General features: G+C 40.2%; 1 protein-coding gene across 1 annotated transcript in view; it reads left to right on the forward strand.

The window, feature by feature from the left end:
* Window positions 1–22,296, forward strand: part of Rtn1 (reticulon 1) — a 237,415-nt gene that overhangs the window by 168,425 nt on the left and 46,694 nt on the right. The window lies entirely within an intron of this gene.

The raw sequence follows: 22,296 nt of genomic DNA on the forward strand, positions 1-22,296 counted from the left end.
AATACAGCCTCTCTCCACTGAAACACTTCCAGGTTATGTGTGAACGTCTGAGATCTGTCAGCCCTCTTTGCCTTTCTGTGGCATCTCCACAGTTAGGTTTGGGAGAGGGAATTAGCAGCTGGTATAAGTTTCTAATGTTGATAGTCTGTATAACCAGTAATTTGTACATCCTAACTATAAACTGATCCATAATGTTGAAAGTTTAGCAACCAATTTTGAATGTCATAGAAGGTATAAGAATATTGTAGAAATCTTATTTTCAACCTGCAGCTTTGAGATTCTAAAACACCATATGGCATTTTCTCAGTTTCTAATTGATGTGCTTTAATGTTTTTACATTGTGCAAGTTTCCGGAATTGTATTCAGAAGTTTTCAATTAGTGTTTTTAAAAAGATATTTAGTTACCCTTTGTCATGTGAAATATATTGTGATGAGACTCTGACTTTCAAGAGAAGAGGACTATATGTATTTGTTAGTAAACACACATATATTACTTTTTCTTCCACTTTTATGACATTTATCAATCATTTATGCCCATTGAGAGTGACTTCCCCCTTCTTTGCACCTGTCTTGATCTGTGAAGCCCCTTGTTCCCAGGTCTCCTGCTTTTAATTATGTTAGCGTTACTTTCACTGTGTGTTGACTATCACCAATATTTTATTGCAGTTAAAATAACCCAAATCTGGATTTAAAAAACAAAGCAGTGAATGACCAGCTGAGGAATAAGGACTAGGTAACAAAATTCCCATATAAAGGGAAAGGTAGTGGAGATCCTACCCTAAAAGGTGATAGTTAGAATTAAAGTTTAAGAACCCAAACAGGCAGTTTTCTTGGACATACATCCCTTTAAATCAAGCTGAGGTGTGGACAAACTTGAAAAGAAATTCAAAAAGTTGGTCTGCTTCTGAGCAAATTCTTAGTCTAGAAAACTCATCTGGGCAGTGTTGCCACAGAACACTCCAACTGCCTCTGGGCTGAACTCACTAACCAGCTGTGATGTAGACAGCTTTGGTTGCCTGCTCAGGGATCTTTTTAGTGTGTGCATCTCTCTGTGGTAGCACTGTCTGAAAGCGCTATAGGCAAAAGTATGCCACAAGGAAAAAAAAAACTTGGAATGGTAGCACTCCTACTGAATTGAACCTGGAGTCCAGAAAGACAGCATTAATTAAGGAAGCCAATGCAAAGGTGTTAAGTAACTTACCCAATATGACAATTATACCAATTATAATTAATTTATATCCCGGAGAAGATAAGGATTAATAATACAATTTACGTATTCAAATGGTTGAGGGGGCTTTCAGTTCAATTGACAAAGCGAGTAATTATATTCACCTCTCCTCCCACGATCATGATTACCACATTTGGTAAATTTAATTTCATGTAAATTGCACCTCAATGAAGTTGATTTTATATTTTTTAAAAAATCACCATGCTGAAAAAAACCTGGGCTAGAGATGTGGCTAAAACACCTGCCTAGCAAGCGCAAGTTCCTGTGTTTAAACCCCAGTACTGCCTCCAAAAAATTACTTGAAGAAAGCCAACAATATGAAAGAAAACCGTGTTTCATAGAAGTTGAGAGCAGAATGGTGGTTACTCCAGGCTGGAGAGAGTAGTTGAGCAGGGAAGGATGGCACAGTTTGATCAGTGGGTACTAAGTTACAGTTAGACAGGAGCAAGAAGCACTGGTGTACTACTGCACAATTGGGTGACATAGATAATAATAATGTACTGTATATTTTGTTGATTGATTTATTGATTTTTTTTGTGGAACTGGGATTTGAACTCAGGGCTTCCCGCTTACAAAGCAGACACGCTTCCATTTGAGCCGTACCTCCAGTCCATTTTGCTCTGGCTGTTTTGGAGATGGGGGTCTCATGAACTATTTACCTGGGCTGGCCTCGAACTGCAGTCTTCCAGATCTCAGCCTCCCAAATAGCTAGGATTACAGGCATAAGCCACCAGCTCCTAGCTTATTGTATATTTTAAAGAGCTAGAAGAAAGTGTTTTGAATGTTTTTACCATAAAGAAATAATAAATGAGTGAAGAGGTGAATACATTTAACCTGATTTAAACACTATATAATATATACATGTATTAAAACATCAACTGGTACTCCATAAATACATTCAGTTTTCTATGTTTCTGCATATCAGTTTAAAAACTAAATTTAAGTAATAAAAAATTCAAATTTTATACCTGGGCTTTATGGTACATACTTGTCATCCCAGCTACACAGAAGGCTGAGATTAGGAGGATTGTAGTTCCAAGCCAAACTGGGCAAAAATGTTCACAAGACCCCATCCCAACAGAAAAAAACTGGGTGTGATGGTGCATGCCTATCATCCCAGCTACAATGGAAAGGGCTGTGGTCCAGGCCAGCTTGGGCAAAAAGCAAGACCTTTATCTCAAAAATAAATAGAGTAAAAAGAGTTGCAGATATAGCTCCCTAGTAAGTGCTAGGCCCTGGGTTCAAAATTTTTTTAAAAATAAACCTTTTAAAGCTAATTTTAAAAGGACAGTTGAATAATTGGCCAAATGGAAATAGAGATAAATTAGAGAAAATAGGTGTGTTTGGGGGGGGTGGAGTTTTGAAAAAGCTATAATTGGTACTTGCCCAGTGAGTAGAGAATGGTCTTTCAACAGCAAAATGAAAACCACCTGCTATGAGCAGATTGGAATGAGTTTTTAAAAATGATAGATAAGGCTGGTCACCAAAAATCAAAGAGTTCTCTAAGAATGGTAAAAAAGAGGCATGGAGCCCGTACCATGAGCCCTGTCACCTATCCAGTTTCAGAACCAGGGAGCAATCTGTGGAAAGAAGTAATAACCATCAAAATATCACCAGCAATAGAGGAGGAAAATCTTCTTGAGGTTTAGAAACACATGAGTCTGTGGCCTCCAGATATCTATCAAGTGAAGGAGGAGACACACAACGTAACCTGCTGAAGCTTCAGGACTGTGGTGTTTAGAGGTTCCCTTAGGGGAGAATGAGGAATGGATACATGAGGCTCAGTCAGATCACAGTGTGTTCCTCGTCAGGAGCTCTGACTCGAGACAACAGTGCACTGGGGGCTGCACACTCAGGTGGAGAAAGGGTTTTAAACCATTCTTCTATGCCTGCCCAACCTATTGTTTATATAAAAGGACAAAATCAGGGTATTTTCTGATATGCAGACTCTGAAAATTATCTTAACAAAAAAGTAAATTCAGAGAAGACAATGGAATAAAATATAACAAGAAGTGGTAGGTGAATATGACCTATAAAAAGTGAGAAAGTTGAAATTAGAGAACTCACTGATCTTAATGTTTTTTTCTGCTGAGCATTTCCTTTCTTTGAGTCTAAACATACTACTTATTTTGTAAATATCACTTAAATGGTTAGAATACTATAATCCAATAGAATATTTATTATATATCATTACTATTGTTGTAGGAGGGCTGAGGCAGAGACTGAGAGGGCACCAAAGTTTTCAGGAAGCAAGTTTATTAAGCAAGCCAGCAGCGACTCAGAGGAATCAAGTCCAAAGGCTGAGCCCTGAGAACAACGGGGACCTTCCTTCTATTCCATTTAGAGTAGGTTAAAGAAATTGGGGGTGGGATTGCAGCTTGTCCCATACATAATCACATGTCATTTCACTGGCCGCTCTAACCTCTGGAGCGAGGTGACCCTCCTCTGGTCTCCAGGTAACATTCCCCAACTCCGGTTTTCCTTTTGTTTTACTGTAGTGCTCATTAATCTCTCTTCCCCCTCCCTGCCTTCCTGCCACATGATGCTCGGACCCACTTCTGAGTCAAGGAGCATCATCTTGATAAAGACCGCAGTACCAGGGGGTTAGGCAGGGTGATATCAGGCTTGCTCTTAAGACAAGAAATGTTGTCCCTATTAAGGTCTTGAACCCGCCTAGAGTTGAGAACCAGCCCCCAGCGGGTCATTGGGACTTTATCCCTTTCAAGTCTGCACAGGGACATGGGCAAGCCTTTTTGTCTTGTCAGTAATCTCTTTAATTACCTTTTTTTCTTCATCAATCTGTAAACAGCAGTTACTCAGATTGAGATTATCCCAGGCTATTGTAGCCAGCGGGTGAAGTTGGGGCTCTGCGTGATTGGGAGCCCCCACCACTAAGTCTTCTGAGTAGCCTCATTGTAAAACTTTTGTCCCAAGCAGATCAAGTCCCCTACTGGGGTAGAGAAATGGCCTTTTGGATGGGAGATACAGTATTTCCCAATAGTAGAGGCTTTTAGGAGTCAAATGCTCTCCCCGTGGATGGGGGAGTGGTTTTGCTAAAGGGTCCCTGTGGGTTTAGTTCTTTTGCCTCCCGTAGCCAATGGTCTCTCATATTTGTTCCTCCAAAAACATAACACAAAGTTACATTCAGAGTTTGTGCTATGGACTCAGCTAGAGAGAGAAACAGGTTTTTGGTGGTAACTGAGATGGGAAACTCACTTTGTATCTCCTCACAAAAAGGAGTGAAAGGCCTGGTATGAGGAGCTCTCATGAGTGATCGTGATGAGTTGAAAATGCAGCAAAGTACTGGGGTCCATTTCCTTTTTATAGATTAAAATGTCAAACTTTTTCCCAACTTCCTAGCCTGTTTCACTGAGGTTGAAAGTAGTGAAATTTACAGGGTTACAGGCACCAAGAGTGCAGTTGGGGGTTGCTTTCCTTTTTGTAAAAGAGCAGCAGTCCCACATGAGATATGGACCCACCTTTCACAACCCCATTAAGGGCAGTAGAGTTTTCATAGGACACACAACTGGATGTTCCACTGTCATCTTTTGGGCATATATACTTGTCATTTAACCTATAGGTCCTTTCCCAGGCTAGTCCACCACAGTTGCCCCAAGGCCTGGTGTTTTCAGTTATTGTGGCACATCAAAGTATAAGGACACAGGTTTGTTGGGGTCATTAACCTGGGTGTGGTTAATGAGCTTCCCACTGCTGCTGAAGCTTTGGACCTCTAGCCATTGCTCCCGAGGCTGATAGATGGGGTTAAAACAGATTTACTGACCATTATAAAAGCATAGTGAGTAGGTGGTACGGCTGTGGGTGCATGACCCAGCAATGGTGCCTACACAGGAATAATAAGAATTGAAAACCAGAGTTTTGGTAACAGCATTCCCTGCTCAGGTAGTGCACATACATGTCACAGTCCAAAGCCTGGGGGTTCCCAGGTAGAGAGCTGACCAAGATTAGCAAGAAGAAAACACAGACGGGACTCATCCTCAAAGATGAGATGGGCAACTCTTCAAGCTTCCACAGTGCATAGACTAGTCAGTTTCTGGAGTAACTAGAGCAGGGCTGATGTCTCATCATCCATGGTTTCCTGTTGTTTCCTGAGAAGCAGGGTCCTGTTGGGGAAGGGTGCTAGTGTTTTGAAGGTGATCTTGGATGGTGAAACTGGGTCAGGAATATACTCCCATTTGAGGGAAGCTGGCTTTACCTAGCTGTGGTGGATCCAGGGAATGACCTCTATTTAACTGCTGTGAGAGTGACAAAACAAAAAAAGGGCCCTTCCAGTGGGGCTTGACCTAATCCTGAGCAAGGGTATGGGCAGTAATTGATCCCTTAGCAAATAGGTCTTCTGGTATAGTTTTTTTAATAGTAATTTTTAGAGTCTTGTTTATACATGTTATTTTTCTTGAACTCTGGGGGCAGTAGTTATTTTTAATCTCTTAGCCATTAACTGTACTACCTCACCCATAAAGGCTGACCCATTGTCTGACCCGATAGACACAGGTATTCCAAATCAAGGGATGATTTTCTTTAACAGACAACTGGCTACTTTTTGGGCTTTCTCAGTTTGAGTGGGGAAGGCTTTTATCCATCCTGAGAAGGTATAGACAAATACCAGTAAATATTGGGGATTGTTTCTGGCACACAGACTGCACCTTTTACATACTGTCTTACTTATGCTGGAGAGCTTGGGGACATAAAAATGCTGGGCCAAGGTGGTCTCAAGAGCTATTTGTCCTGAGTGAGTTCCTTCATGAAACTGACAAATGTGGGAGCCAGTGACTCAGGTATGGCAATGCAGCCATCAGTAGACGTCTACCATCCATCCAGTAGAAAATTTCCTTCTTCAGTCTTAAACCAAGCCTGTTCTTGTGAAGTATACCGTGGATCTCATTCAGATAAGGGACACAGGAACAAGACAGCTGCCAGTGAGGCCAAGGTTTGTCCTCTGGTGGGGGCTACTTGCTTGGCTTTCTGATCAGCCTTTCAATTTCCCCAAACAGCTGTTGTCTCCCACTTCTGGTGCCCTTGGAGGTGCATAACCACTACTCACTAAGGGGCCCATACAGCTTTTAGTTATTTTAGAAATTTTTGTCCATATTTAACACCTTTTTTTCCCAAGTTAGAAGTCCCAACTGGCAGTGGTTGTGTTTTTAATGACAGCATCCAGAGTCACTACTGCATATCCAGCAAAACGTGTCTTTTTGGACAGTGCTATTGCCATCTGTGAAATACTGAATGTCCAGATGACTAATGGCCTGGTTGGTCAAGCCTGGCCAGCTAGAGAGTACCTCATCCATAATCTCAAACAGTCATCCAGGCCTGAACCTATAATAGGGTGGCTGGGTTTAGAGTCTTAACAATCTCTAGCTGGACATGCAAGTTTTTACCTAACATCCTTTGATATTTGGCCATTCAGGAATTTGTTAACCAATAATTTTCTTTATATTCAATGAGAGTCAAAACAGAGTGGTGAACTTGAGCTGTGAGTTTTTGTCTCAAAGAAAGTTTGTCTGCTTCAGCCACCAAGATGGCAGTAGCTGCCAGGGCACATGGGCAGAGTGGCCAGCCTGGGGAAAATGCATGAAGTTTCTTTAATAAATAGGTCACCAAGCAGTGCCAGGAACCTAGCAGCTGGGTCAAGACTCCTACAGCTCCCAGTCTGTCATGTACAGATAGGAAGAAGGGCTTTATTGTATCCGGCAAGCCCAGAGCAGGCACGTTTGTGAGTGCCCTCTTAATTTTTTAAAGGCCTTTTTATTGTTTTTCTCCCCATACCATGGGTTCCCATTCTCCCCCTCTTTGTGGCTTCATAAAGGGGTTTTGCCAAGAGAGAGTAGTTGGGGATCCAGATCCAACAGAAACCTGCAGCTCCTAGAAACTCTCTAATCTATACGGCAGCACATAAGGGGGTAGGGACTCCTCAAGGTTACCCACTAATATGGGGTTTTTTTTACTTTTTACATTTCCCCTGTACTTGGAAGCCCTGGCTACCATAATCTTACCTGTTTTCTCTAGGAGGGGCTTTAGCCATGTGGGCTGTCTGAGGGCAGCATCCAGCCAGCAGTCAATATAATGAATCATCTGGGTGTTTCAGGCTCCCCTACAACCACTTTAAGAACTGTATTGAGTATGAACTTACCTAATGACCCTTCCAAGGGCCATCCTACACCAACAGCAGGCCAGTTTATTTCACAGAGGTCCTAAGCTTGTCAGGAGTCACCTTGACCCTGTAATCTCCATTAAATCCCCTACTAAATTTATAGGGGGTGTTCTTACTCTGACCTCCTCCCATTCCTCCTGTTTGCCATACATCTAAACAGAAACAAAGACAGAAGGGATGAGGGCTGTGGAGAGGAGATAAGGGGTCCTCCTCTCTGGCCACAGGGGAAAACAAATAACACTACTTGTTTTCTCCATTTCTGGCTGTTCCCCTCTCAGGGATTTAGGTGTCTCTTGGCCATAGTGAATCCATACAAGATCCAGACCAGAAGCCCTGTTAGGGCCATATGAGTTCACCACAGACTCACAGATCAGGATTCCACACTCACTTTACAATCGGGCTACATCACAGGCTTGTACTTGCACACACTCTCACGCAGCACAGTACTTCCACCCTGCTCCCTGAAACTGAAAGGAAGGGTTTCACCTCAAAAAGGGCGTTACTCAGGTGCCTTTTGAGAGTTGATCAGATTCCCCTTCTGCCTCCTGAGGCAGGCCTGTATTGAACCAGGTTCCTACCAGTGGGGCTCCCAGATTGGTTCCTGAACCTTTCCAGGTTCCTTTGTGCAACTGGAACTTGCCTCCTCGCCTTGTGGGGAAGGATTAACCCAATGTGGTGGCACCTGGCAAGGGCAGCCCTCCCAGTGGGCCGGGGATGTTGAGCCAGTGACAAGGAAGTGAAAACACCACCCTCCACATCCCAGACAGGCCCCCAGAAATGTTGCAGGAGGGCTAAGACAGATTCTGAAAAGGCACCAAAGCTTTCAGGAAGCAAGTTTATGAAGCAAGCCAGCAGCAACTCAGCAGACTCATGTCCAAAGGCTGAGCACCGAGAACAAAGGGGGCCTTCCTTATAACCCATTTAGAGCAGGTTACAGAAATGGGGGGTACAGCTTGTCCCATACATCATCACATGTTATTTTATTGGCTGTTTTAACCTCTGGGACAAGGTGACCCTCCTTTGGTCTCCAGGTGACATTCCCCAACTCCGGTTTTCCTTTGTTTTACTGTAGTGCTCATTAATCTCCCTTCCCCCTCCCTGTCTTCCTGCTACACTATATGCTATTTCTTATACAGTATTAACTAAGTATAATTTATGATAATCCTATATATTACTATAGTTATTATACTGTAATCCTATCAATACCATAAACTTTAGAAAGAAGTCCTAATTATAATTCTTGAAACATATATTTTTATAAATCCAGGCACTAAAAATAATGTGAAAAAACAATAACTGGAAAAAAGGAATGGTGGTACAAGTGCACTAAATTTTTTATTTTATATAACAAGTACTACCTAAATTAACAAATCTAGAAATAGTTGCAAAATAGCTACTTTAAATAGATTGTGGTAACCACTATAAGTAAAAACAGAAACTAAGTAAGAAGAGTAGGGTAAAGTGAAGAAGACTTTAACTAAAAAAAGAAAAAAGAAAAGTTTATTCTAATTAAAATTCACAGTCTTTCTCAGTTGTATGACTCATCATTGCAAAGTAACATGTACTGTACGCATTTTGCTTTATCATTGCAAAACTTTAAACGCAGAGGTCAGTCAGAGTGTCTGAAATGTGACCAGTAAAAATATTACTTATAAGAAACTAACTTAGTGTCTGAAATTTGACCAGTAAAAATATTACTTATAAGAAACTAACTTAGGGTTGCTCAGGTGGTAGAGCACTTGCTAAACTGTGAGGCCCTAAGTTCAAACCCCAGTACTGACAAAAAATAATAATAATAATAATAATAATAATAATAAACTAACTCAAAATGCAATCCTTGATAATAAAAAAGACTATCAAAACACTAGGATAGTCTTCATAGGAAAGACTATAGCTTTGTCAAAGAACAGCAAATTAGATGGGTCATCAGTTTTCTTTCACTGCAGACAAAAGCCAAAAACACTTTTTGGACTAATAAAGGCAGCTACCTGAAACCAGAGAAGTTAAGGAATAAGAGAGGCTTCTAAAGCAAGAGAAAGGAGCCCTTCAAGCACCTGCTATTGAGCTAGAATATCTAACCTTTCAGGAAGTAGAAATGAATAAACAGATTTGTGACTTGGCTCACCTGGCTGAGGAACAAAGAAAGTTTTCAGAAGTTGCGGTTAAAAGCCATCATTTGTGTCATTTAATCCTACAGTGATTGAATCTTAGGGAAGTATATCATAAAGTGTTTAGGGACTAGCCAGAAACTTTCCAGTTGGAACATGTAAATTTATAAATCTAGGCAAAGAAAGTTAAAGACAAGGCAAGAAAAGAAAACCCCAGTACCACACCCCCCAAAAAAAGAAAGGAGAAAGACATTCCAGTTCTAAATGCTAAGTTGACAGAAAGATTTTTTTGAATCCATAGAATGTCAACTCTGCTGTATATTTTCCATGTCAATCATATTACAATGTGCTATTTTTCACTTCCTTTATCCAGGAGTGATTTAAAGTATTTAAACCAGAAAATGAGGCATGGATGGTTGTTAATCTATGAAATTAATGCCACCTTTGTACATATTTAAATTGGTCTAATATATTTATTTAGTGAAAAAGAATAAAGGGTGGATAGATGCCAGCTAGTGATTTCCTATAGAAACAGAACATCAGATTAAGTTTGGAATAACTCTCAATATAAAGCTAAAAGAATGCCTTAGTGAGGGAGAAGAGGGTGTCAGATTCATATATCAACAACATTTAGTGAGTGTCACCGAGTACTTTGTGACTAAGAGCTAAAATGTGTCTTCCCTGGTTACAAATCAAATTTCCACTCCTTTCTCTTATCTTAAATACTGAATAATCCCACAAATAAATTCATTGTGAGTTAGAAATCACAATTTCTGAAGTGGACTACACTGGAGTTCAATATGTTCTCTATAATCAGTTGCTTTAATCATAGGACATCAGAGAACAGAAAAATTATCCATTCATCTCCCCAAAGTATTTTTTAAGGAATTCTGTGTCACTTACTCTGTGAGTACATTTGATCTCATAGAAACATAGACTGTTGTGTTTCTCTTATGAATAACCAAATGCTACTCATTGGAAATTTTAAGTTACTTTTATACTTGTAAAAGTTCATTGCTCTCTTGATTTTGTTTCAGTTGGTTCAGCACATTTATTAAGCACCAGCTTTGGCCAGAAGCTGGGGGTAGAGAGATGATTATTAGTCAGTCAGTTCCTGCCCTCTAGCAATGGGCAGGAGACAGAGATGTAAATAACCAAAGGTAGCACTGGAGAAGGGAACCCCTCTGTTGGGGCAGAGAACATGGGTACACTCAGCATTCTGCACAATTCATGGCACAATATTGGATATTTAATGAATTTGGGTTGAGTAAATAAAATACCAAGAAATAGTGATGTCACAAATGAGGAAAAATAAAAGGAATTGAACTTTTAGCTTAGTCTTAAAGAATATGTGGCTTGCTGAGAGATGGAACAAGTGGGATGGTTCCAGTTGAAGAGAAAAATATGTCTGAGTCCCAAAAGGTGAAATAGCATGCAGCTTCAGGGAACTTGAAATCTGGAAAGATGTCAGTGGTAAATGCATGGGAGATGAAGTTGGGGCAACAAGAGGGAGCCAGATGGGCTAAGAAATCTAGCTTGTTAAAGGGGAGTACCATGATCAGATTTACATTTAGAAAGATTTCTCCAATGTGAAGGTTAGATTAGCAACCAAGAGAAGAGTCAGAGATCATAAGCCAAATCTGGTGCGTGGTGATAAGGATCTAAAGGCTAAACTCCAGTTTGAGAAGATGAATTTGAGAGAGAGATTTGGGAAGTAGAAATTAAGGTGTGAGGGAGGGCATGTAGAGGACAGTGGAAGAGAACATGGAATCTGGAATTTTCCTTGTCTTCTGATTTGATTTGCTGCATGAAAGGGAGGGCAACAGCAGAACACAGCCCAAGAAGAAGGTACTGCAGGAAAGAAGAATTCGTAGATGCCCAGGAGACATTCAGGAAATTAAAACTCAGGAGCTACATCCGGGATGGAGATAGAATTGGTGGGACCCACATCTGGTGGTAGCCATGAGCAGGGTGAGAACCCACAAAGAGAGTATAGTGAGTGTTTCAGATTCATTACCTCCCAGTGCTTGTGGCAGGGTGTGGTCATCATTTGGGAATAGAATTAATATGAGAGATATTAATGTAATTATCATTGGAGCTAGAAAAAAAGATTGGAAGAAAGTAGGCTGGAGAAAATTTTGGTGTTATCAATTTGCCACTTTTTAGGTTTAGAATTTTTCTCTATTAGGAATAGTAATTCATGGGAGAAAAATCAATCAAGAACAAAGAAATTGAAAGCAAAGCACCTGAGAGTTTTTTTCAGAGAATATATCTGTTAATCTATTAAAATTAAGAATTGTTCCTAGACAGCCAAGATGCCCCACTACTGACGAATGGATCAAGAAAATGTGGTATCTATACACAATGGAATTTTATGCAGCCATGAAGAAGAACGAAATGTTATCATTCGCTGGTAAATGGATGGAATTGGAGAACATCATTCTGAGTGAGGTTAGCCTGGCCCAAAAGACCAAAAATCATATGTTCTCCCTCATATGCGGACATTAGATCAAGGGCAAACGCAACAAGGGGACTGGACTTTGAGCACATGATAAAGTGAGAGCACACAAGGGAGGTATGAGGATAGGTAAGACACCTAAAAAACAAGATAGCATTTGTTGCCCTCAACGCAGAGAAACTAAAGCAGATACTTTAAAGCAACTGAGGCCAATAGGAGAGGGAGACCAGGAACTAGAGAAAAGGTTAGTTTGAGAGGAATTAACCTAGAAGGTAACACACATGGACAGGAAATCAATGAGAGTCAACTCCCTGTATAGCTATCCTTATCTCAACCAGCAAAAACCCTTGGTCCTTCCTATTATTGCTTATACTCTCTCTTCAATAAAATTAGAGATAAGGACAAAATAGTTTCGGCCAGGTAGCGAGGGGGTGGGGGGGAGAAAAAGGGGGCGGTGGGGGGTAAGGGAGGGAGTGGAGGGAGGGGGGAGAAATGACCCAAACGTATGCACCTATGAGTAAAAAATAAATTTAAAAAAATTTAAATGCTCAATAAGCATTTGATGGAAAGGGACATGTACAGTTCAAATTGCATTCAATATGTGTTCAGATGATAAAATAGATGTTAGTTTTAGTTATGAATGCTTAGGATGAAAGGAAAGAGAGACAGAGAAAAAGGAGAAATTGAGAAAAATAGCAAAAGACACACAAGTACTCTGAATGCAGAAGTGGATAAAGAACAGAATGTCATCCACAGTGCAGTCACCTGGGGTAACCATGGCCAAAATTTCAACACATTCTTAAGTGCTTTTTCTTCCCACGTATTTCACATTAAGTATCGAGCATGTAATAAAGCCTAAATTTTGGTTCATTGGGAAACTGGAAACTGGAACTAATTCTGTATTTTATTGTTCAATAAATACATTGGTCATTTCAAATTAGTGCAAAGATGGCCTTACTGTAAATAATAATTACTATCTCCTTTCTTAATTAACCTTTATGTAAAAGAATCTTAAGATGGAATTCAAAGCACGATATATTTCTGTATATTTTGCATGATTTTGCCTAGAAATGCTTCTCTAACTGTACAGAAGGGAAAATGGTTTGTTATTTTGGTTTTAGCACAATTAAGCAGTATTTAGCAATAATTATCTGTTTTGAGGGAATTTCTGACTTATGTTTTCGAAAAAACAAGCAACAGAAAATGTCCCACTTATTCAGGAGCAAAGCTTTTAGCCAAGAGCGTTATTACTACTTGATTGTTCCAGGGGGAGCGCTGCTCAGCTGCCATGGTGACAGGTACCATGGAAATATCCACACTTTGTCACATGCAATATAAAAGCTTCGGGGTATGAAGCAGTTGCAGTGAAATTTCATTGTTGCTACACTGTACAGGTTGTACAACACAGCAAGCCTTACTTAGAGCCCATAGTCCTATGTTAAAATGAAAGGTTTTATTTAAAAAAAAAAACATGTATAAAACAAAACCAAATCCCAACCTGTTAGACCTAAGATGAAGTGAGGAAATTTTGCCAAGAAAATTTTGCCAAGTCACCAGAAAATGACATGCTATTCCAGAGAACTGTGAATTTCAAAAATGTCTGTGGCATTAGGTGATAGGTACAGTGTGTATAATTCAAATAATCCCCAGACAGTAGCTAAGCAGTTCAACTTCCTCTCATCAGTCAGACCAGTGTGGGTTTTTGCAGTGACAGTGTGAGACTATTAACAAGGATCACTTGTATTCGTGGGTCCCTTATGCCCTGAGTTTTCTCTGCTCAAGTTTCCTCCAACCCTAGAAGGTACAAACGACTGGTACTAAAAGCATACTCATTTCGCAAAGGAGGAAACAAGGCCTAGACAAGAAATAGGGAGGACTGGAGGTGGAATGAATAACAGAGCCCCACTCCTCAACCTTGTTTTATGAACACTGATGCAATTGCAAAGAAGAAACCTAGGTCAGAGAGTATAAAGGTTATCATCTGTGTCACTGTTTAATGAATAGTGCAGTTTAGCAGAGAGGGCTGACGTGTTGTTTCACAGTAAAGCATCCAGAACACCCCAACACATGCCTAAGCCCCCCCAGCAATTTCACTATAGTACAATACTCCACACAAGCAGTCAAGATAGAGATCATGTTGGCCTTTTTCTACCTATTCCATCTTTTCAGGATTCTGTTCTCCCTTGCAGTTTAGTCTCACACTTTCCAAACTCCAAGAGCTGGTAGGATTCAGATGCTAACTTGCTTTTTCTGATTCACAGTTGCACTCAAGAACCAATAGACTTAGGTGCTGAGACCTTGCACCTTTGTCTGTAAGTTCTTAAACTTATGGGTGCAAAGGATTACTAGGAGAGTCTGTCAAAAATGGAGATTCCTAGCTCCCCATTCTGACTCAGTAAGCCTGGGGTGAGGCCCAGGTTGCTCCTAGGAGGATTCTGAAGCAGGTGGTCTGTAGGTTGCAATTTTTGAAACCCCAGGAGCAGCATATCAATCTGTTAGTCTTTCACGCTTGTGTCTTAAGTATGGTAGAAACAGTGGGAGCTGTGGAGGCTGTATTGAGAGGGGAGGCCTCTGCTTCTGTGCTCCAGAGCCTAGCAAGGAGCTTATGGCCCTTGAAGTCCCAAGATGGGCTGTGGCCTTGCCAGACCTGTCTATGTGGGAAAAGCAACAAGCCTTCAGTGTTCACAAATGATGAGGCATAAGGTGGAAAACAGTGATGCAGAAACCTGCCTTCAATCCCATGCCTTTCCAAGAAATGAGTTTTGTAATTAATTGGTGGCTTCTTGCTTGCTATGAGGAAGGCCAGACCACAGCAGCTAAAATAATTGAGCTGAGCATTCAATCCTGAAATAATGCTTTGAAATAAAAGACCACTTTCTATATTCCTGGTATACTCCCCCTCCCTCCACTGCCTAATCCTTGACAGCCTTTCAAGTCCTCCCAGAACCCAAAGCAGGGCTTTTTCCCTTGGCTTGTGTTCTAGGGTTTATCCGACGCCCTTGTTCCCTTCTTGGCAATTCAAAGGAAACCATCTCAGTCCACAGCATTAAATAGCACTGACTAACTTATTTTTCTAAAATGCTTAGAATAGCATTCAGATGCCAAGATACTTGGAGTGGGAAAAGAATGTTATTTTTCTAAGATATGCTATTTTAGGGGACATTTCTAACACTAAAAGAGAAATAGACCATATGGTTTGCTAGGAAATTTCCATGCAAAGCTAAAATCCATGTTGTTGTCTTTCACAAGTAGGACAGTTGGTCATTTTTCCACTTTTTCTTAAATGAGGTCAGATTTCTGAATTCCAGCCACCTCTTTAAGCTACGGGAATGTGTGAACTTGGGCAAGTGTTTTGAACTGACTCAAGAAAAAGTCAACATAGGTTTCATGTTTTCCTGTAGAATCCGGGTCACATCTTCCTCTGCCAGGGATGCCTGGCCCTTGCAACATCTTCCTCCTAGGGACAGATGTTTGTTTGCTAGTTTTGTGTAGTGATTTAAAATCTCCAGTATCAATATCAATCTTTTTCTTTTGTTTTGTTTCCTTTTACATCACACTCCATCCATGTAATGCAGTATTTGACTCCTTGCACTATATTGCAAATCGCAAGTCTTGCCTTATGGCTCCTTAGAAAAGTGGATTTTTTTCTGGTGTCTTTATTTATTATTTTTATTCCCAAACAATAGCCACCTTTTCCTCATTGACCAGATGAATGAAGTATCATCATACCTGGAAAAAAGACGTTGTTAAGTAACCTGTGATGAAAGTCCCTGCCTGCTACAAACTTCAAATCTGAGAAAAATCAAAGTGATGTTGCTTTTTAAATTCAGACATGCACCAACCATGAATGTATTGAAGCAACATCACTTAAATATTGGCACCCATGGATGCAGAAGGACTCAAAAATTGGGATTCTGTAAGAAAAGTTCAGAAAACACATCAGGAGGAAACAGCAAAGCCCACAGGCAGCCCTGAGATGGGAGCCAGCTTGCCTGACTCAGGAATGTGGACTGGGGAACCCGATGGAGAACACTGGAGCAGGGCACATGTGTAGCCTTGTGGTGAGCTTTGCCTTCCTAGTTGAGTAGAATGAATGCAATGAATCTGTTCCAATCACCTGAATTTATAAAACCTTTCCAAAAAAACCTCCTTGGGTACCACCTTACCTATAAGACAAGCATATCTGAGCCTTCAGTGCTGTGATTTCTTACCATGTTTCATGGATTTAAGAATAAGTGATTCACCATTTTTTCAGTGCTTAAGAATGACCTGAGAATTCGATTAAAATGCAAATTCCAGGGCTTCATGCCCAGCAATTCTGATTTGATTAATCAGCGATAGATCCAGAAATTTTCATTTTTTAATGAGCACACTAGTGATTTTAAGGCAGATAGTTAAGTCAACAGAGTTACATTGCCCTACACTGTTGGTTTCTTTTCATCCCCACTTTTCATACTGCCCTGCCTCCTCTTTGATAGTCTCCCAATACACACCATGTCTTTGCATGTGTCCTTTGCCTTGAGAGTCTTTTCTAAGCATCAATTAGGTAGGCATCACTTAAGCTTTAACTTCTTTCTTGGGCTTCTCTCAATCTCATTAATGCTTCATTGCTTCAAACTCTGACTTATCTCTAAGGTCATGAACTACCGATAATTAACTAAATCTGTTCCCTAATTGCTGCCACTGCAGTTACAAATGCTGATGATGATTTTCCCAAGGTCATGTATACCACAGAAAATAAACAATAGCATTTTCCATGCACATAGAACCTTCTGAGGACTGGTTTACATGCACACAGTCTACTTAGGGAACAAACAAGAAAACAAAGAGGATAATGAGAGCTTCCATGCTGTCATCTCATCCAGTATTCGAGCAGGTGTAATCAGGGAGGTGTCTTGGAGGACTGAAAGTTGAGTAGGACTTAAGTTCTGAATGGGGACTGGATGGTTTTCATAGTTGGTTGTATTTAAGACAAAGTTCTGGCTAACATCAGAATTTATTTTCTTGTGATTTGCATCTTAATGATAAAATTAGAATAGAAAATAGATAATAAAAATAATCTGATTAATTAAGGTCCCTGGGTGTTGGAATTAGACCCCTGTTTAAAGCTAAGCTCCACCACTTATATATAGTATGATTTTGTATAAATTACTGAACCTCTCCAAATCTTAGGTTCCTCAACTGTAAATACGGTAATAATTCCCCAAAACATATGGACAGCACTATTTCATTATCTGGAGCTTAGTAAGCACTCAATAAATTTTAGCAAAAAAATAAATAAATAAATTTTAGCTCCTCTTCACTCCTGTAGGTCTCAAATAATTTTTTGTTTGTTCTAATAAATCCCTTGAGCCCCTCCCCCATTAGCATTCTGTCTTCCCGCTGAGCACTCTGGATTTTGTCACCACCCAAACTCCTTGGGCCTCAAAGAATTTTCATGCATTTCCCCTTCCCATTTTCCCCATTTTGAGAGATTGGCACATTTTAGCTGTCTTTGAAGCATCTCTTCATCTCTCCAGCTCTGTTCCTTCGTCTATTCAGAACTCAGGTATTTGAAATAAGCTGTGGTATCTGCATTATAATCGCTTCTTTACATATCTGCCTCCCTGTTGTTGATGAACACCTGTGCTTATTCATCAGCGTGTCTTCTGCACCTAGCCTGTTCCTGGAGCACTGGGCACTCAATAGCTCCTGGTAAAATTAAAATTTGGAAAAGTGTGCAGTGCAAAGATTCTTCCACTATTAGGAAAGGCCTCATGTTGGTAGTTCTCTGGCTAAGTTACTAACATGGCAAGAAGGCTCTCATGGAGGTATAACCTGGTTTGTAAAATATTAATTCATGTCTGTTCATCTCCTGTATACTTCCAAGAGATGTAGAATATAGGGTTTGAAAATAGAGATCAACAGGGGAGGACTGGAGAGAGATGGCTATGGATGCAACAGGGTGACACAAGGATTTTTTGGTGTTGAAACCATGTAGGACTTTTACTGTGGTGATGGATGCAGGAACCTACACAGATGATAAAATTGTAGAGAACTGAATACACACACACACAAGTAAAACTAGGGAAATCTAAATAAGATTGGGGGTAGAAGAAATTTCCAGAGCCTGGTTATGATATTATTTAAATGACAGTTTTGCAAATGTTATCATTGGAGGAAACTGTATAAAGTGCACAAAGAGCCTCTTTGTATTATCTCTTGCAACTACAAATATCTCAAAAAAAGTTTCAATTTAAAGAATGAAAGTTGCTGGGCATGGCGGTGCACACCATAATCCCAGTTACCTGGGAAACAGAATTTGGGAGGATCACAGTTCAAGGCCAGCCCGGGCAAAAGGTTAGCAAGACTCCATCTCAACAAACAGGGTGTGGTGGAACTGTAATTCAAGCTACTTGGGAAGCATAAATGGGAGGATTGTGGTGCAAGGCTAGCCCAAGGCAAAAACACAAGACCCTATCTGAAAAATAACTAAGGCAAAAAAGGGCTGGAGTCATGGCTCAAGTGGTAGAGCACCTGCCTAGCAAGTTTGAGACCCTGAGTTCAAACCCCACTACCACCAAAAAATAAATCAAAGAATAAAAAGTGGAAGGAGGGAAGGAAGGAAGGAAGGAAGGAAACATGTAAAGAAAAATGGATAGAATATTCGTGCTCTGACTGATGTTAGTATACTTCCTCTGCTTGGAAATTAAATTTGGCTTTGAGCTTCTTGGTTGAGCAAAAAATTCAACACGCACAAAAGAAGACATGTTTGTATTCATTTATTCAACAAATAATTGTTTCATTCAACAAATAATGAATATAGTGAGCATCATTATCTAATTAAACAAATACTTGTTTCAGAAAGGCAACCAACACCTTCCTTGAACGTTAATTGTACAGTAGTTTTCCACATGGTGTGTCCTTCATGATATGGAACTCAAAGCCCAGAGGAAGAAAGATGAGCATTCCCCTTGGAACTTGGCAGTGCCTCAGCAAAGCGTCCTTGGAGGTCCTGCACTGGCTTTGTTCAAGCTGTGTGGTGACTTCGTAGCACCTTCCTGGATGCTTTTGGAATGGCTTTTCATATTGAGCTACCTGTCTGTCACCCTTTGCTGAATTGGTGCGGCTGCTACTTACCGGACACTGAAAGTGCTGGTCTGTTTACATACATGTGGTAAGTAACTTCTCCTTTTTCCTGGTCCTGAACCTGAGCTTGGAGAAGCTGAACAGTGTCTAAAAATAGCAAGGCCAGTAAGTGGCAAAGGCAGAATGCATTTTCCTGCCCACTATTGCGGTTTACCCAGATTAGAGTCACATCCCAAAGCCCAGAAAGAGAAGCTGCCTTCAAAGACTTCCAACTTTTGGGCTTCTGACATGAACACTTCCAAGTCACTAATGGCCTTAGGTTGCATAGGGTCCATTCCAAGAAAGAGAAAAGCAGGAACTCGGTATCAGAAATACAGTGCATAAACTTTCTCATTTTCATTTTGTGGGCAGCGGCCAATGATAACAAAACATTAGCTACACACCAATCCTGAATCCTGAGTCAGGTTCCAGTCCTACACAATGGACACATGGGGAATCTTAGTGCCATTCCCTCTCCCAGTCTTGGCCTTCCCAGGTTCAGCAATTTACACCCTTGATGTCGTGGTCCTGTCTGCCCTGGTACAGACAGTGAATGACTGATAGAAACATCAGTAGGCAGTGAGTTAGGCTGGGTCCCAGCTGGACCTCTGAAGTTAGACAAACTTGGTCTGTAACTTGCCTCTACCACAAGCAGCTGTGGGAGTGAGTCATGGTACCCAGTCTGGGCCTCAGTTTCCCCTTTGTAAAATGGGAACATTAGCAGTTCTTCCTGCTGTCAGCAGTTCTCTCTGTTGTGAGAACTAAATGAGATAACCCAAGTAAACCACTTAGTGTCAGTGCATGTTAACCAATGTGTGCTATTCTTATTTTTTTAGTGGAGAATGTTTTTCTCTGTTCTGTGACTTATGTATGTTATCTGACAATTGCAAAAACTAGGACTGAGGGGAACTTTTTCTACCAACTCCTGATGGTCAGCCTTTAACTGAAGTTAAAAATAGGAAATAAGAATCTTCCTCCATAAATACGGTAGAACTGTAACAAAGAGATGCTCTCCAAGAGGGCAAATGTTACTCCTGATGTTTTCTCCCTTTCTCTTCCTCAGTATGACTTTTTGGTGGGTTTGCAAGCCAAACCCTAAATAACAACCATCTCACTGCCCCATATACAACTATCTATGTTCCCTTACACAGACTGGGCCAGGATGTACTTCTGCAGAGTCTGGACCCATATAGAAAGTGAGAAGATGGGGTGATAGAAGCTCCTAGTGGTTTCCAGAAGGGCACTTCCGTCAGCCATGTGACGTACCTTAGATTAGAAAGTCCTCAAAGGAATATTCTACACACATAACTTTCCCAATTTTCCTGTTATTTTATGGCAATCGCTTAAGAAGAGTTGGTTAATAATGAATAACATTGATATTAGAAAGACATTCCAAGGAAACCACTTCTGAAAATAGCACATAATTTGCACACAATTACATAGTAGGTATTACAGCAGTTAGATGTGGCTTACCTTCTTTGAGCATAATACGTTGATACACGAACACTAATTTAACATATGCCAGCATGGGTTTCATCACCAAGCAAAGGAAGAAATGGAAAGGCTGCTGTATTCTGCAGAGGCCTTAAAACATAGAGTTGGAGATTGGTCACACAGTGTGCCAGAGTTCTTTTCACTTCATGTTCAGCTTCGGGTGTGCCTTCTGCCAAATATCATTAGCTCAGTGTCTGTAGCCTTCAAGACTTAAAAACCACTATTATAAGCATCTTTTTTGGACTCATCTTATGTGAGTTCCAGCTGGGTCTTGCTCTAGCCATTATTAAAAAGGAATGAATACCTTCTGGTGCCTGAAACTTCTGGTGCCCACTGTAACAAAGATACCATTCCACACGCTAAAGAAGTTAGGTAATAGTTAACTAAAGGTGGAAGATGTTCACATTCTAGGAAGCATATTGATTTGGTTTTACTGCATACAGCTCCTGAGGTTGTGTGCTCTAGAATTTTAGAGTGGGTTTGTCCTAGAGCATTCCCTCACACACACAATAATCCACGATTGTCTTTTGTCTGCTCTCTTTTTCTCTATCACAAAAGCAGCCTCTGAAATTCTGAACCTTAAATAGTGAGACTAGTTTCGTGGATTCTGGTTGCCTCTTGCTGAGAAAAAAAGAATTCAGTGCTGCTTCAGCAACTTCTTGGGCTTTCAGATCAATATTTTAAAATTTTTTCCTCCTAGATATATTAGGGATAGTTTATAAAATTGCAAGTGTTTGCAAAAATTTACTGCTGTGCTATAAATATTTAATGAGATCATTATTTTTAGCTAGTTTCTGGGCTTTGTTCACTAATGCATGTTTGGCAAAAGAATATCCTTTTTGGTGATTTTATACTAATAAGGCACTATTACAAAATCAGTGTCCCCCTTCTATGATGATTTATTGAGGATGTTTATTTTATATTGATATACTAAGGCAATTTGGGCAATAGCAACCCATTCATTTCTTTATTCTAGTTGTCATTTCATTCATTGATGACCTTCAAAGAAAATGGCTGAAAATGTCATATTCATAGTGAGAAGAATGAGCAGAAAATGGAAGGTGTTGCTCTTTACTATAACAAAGAGTCTGTATAATAAAGAAGAGGCCGGGAAAAAATGTACAGCAGTTAGTAGCTACTGAACCTCAGTCAGTGGTGAGTTTATCAGTAGGAATTTGGCTTCAAGTGATAGAAAATCCAACCAATACAAGTGTGAATCATACGATCATGCACTGTTCACTGAATAAGCTGTTCAGATGCAGAAAAGTCCAGAGACAGAGGCAGTGCAATAGTCTCACAGTGTTAGGGCACTAGCCTCACATAGTCTCATGGCTTGTCTTCAAGACCACAAGACTGGGGCTTGGAGCTACAACAGTTCCAAGCACCCTTTCCTCAGAAATAAAATGTAAAAAAAAAAAAAAAATGTGGGTAGAAATATAAATAGATAATGATTGTTGGAAGAAATACAAATATCAAAAAAACATGAAGAAAGTTTATAGTAAAAAAATAATCAAGGGCTGGTAGACTAATTCAAGTGGTAGAGCACCTGCCTAGCAAGCCTGAGGTCCTGAGTTCCAACCTCAGTATGGACCAAACAAATAAAGCTAAACCATCATAAGACAAAGAAAAGAGAAACTGTGATTAATACATGTGGAATACAGTTTTATATTCTACATTACTGAATTCTTTATGAAATGATTTCTCAAGGTTTCATCAACATAAAAATTAGAGT

Source organism: Castor canadensis, chromosome 3, assembly GCF_047511655.1.
Source record: "Castor canadensis chromosome 3, mCasCan1.hap1v2, whole genome shotgun sequence".
NCBI lineage: Eukaryota > Metazoa > Chordata > Mammalia > Rodentia > Castoridae > Castor > Castor canadensis.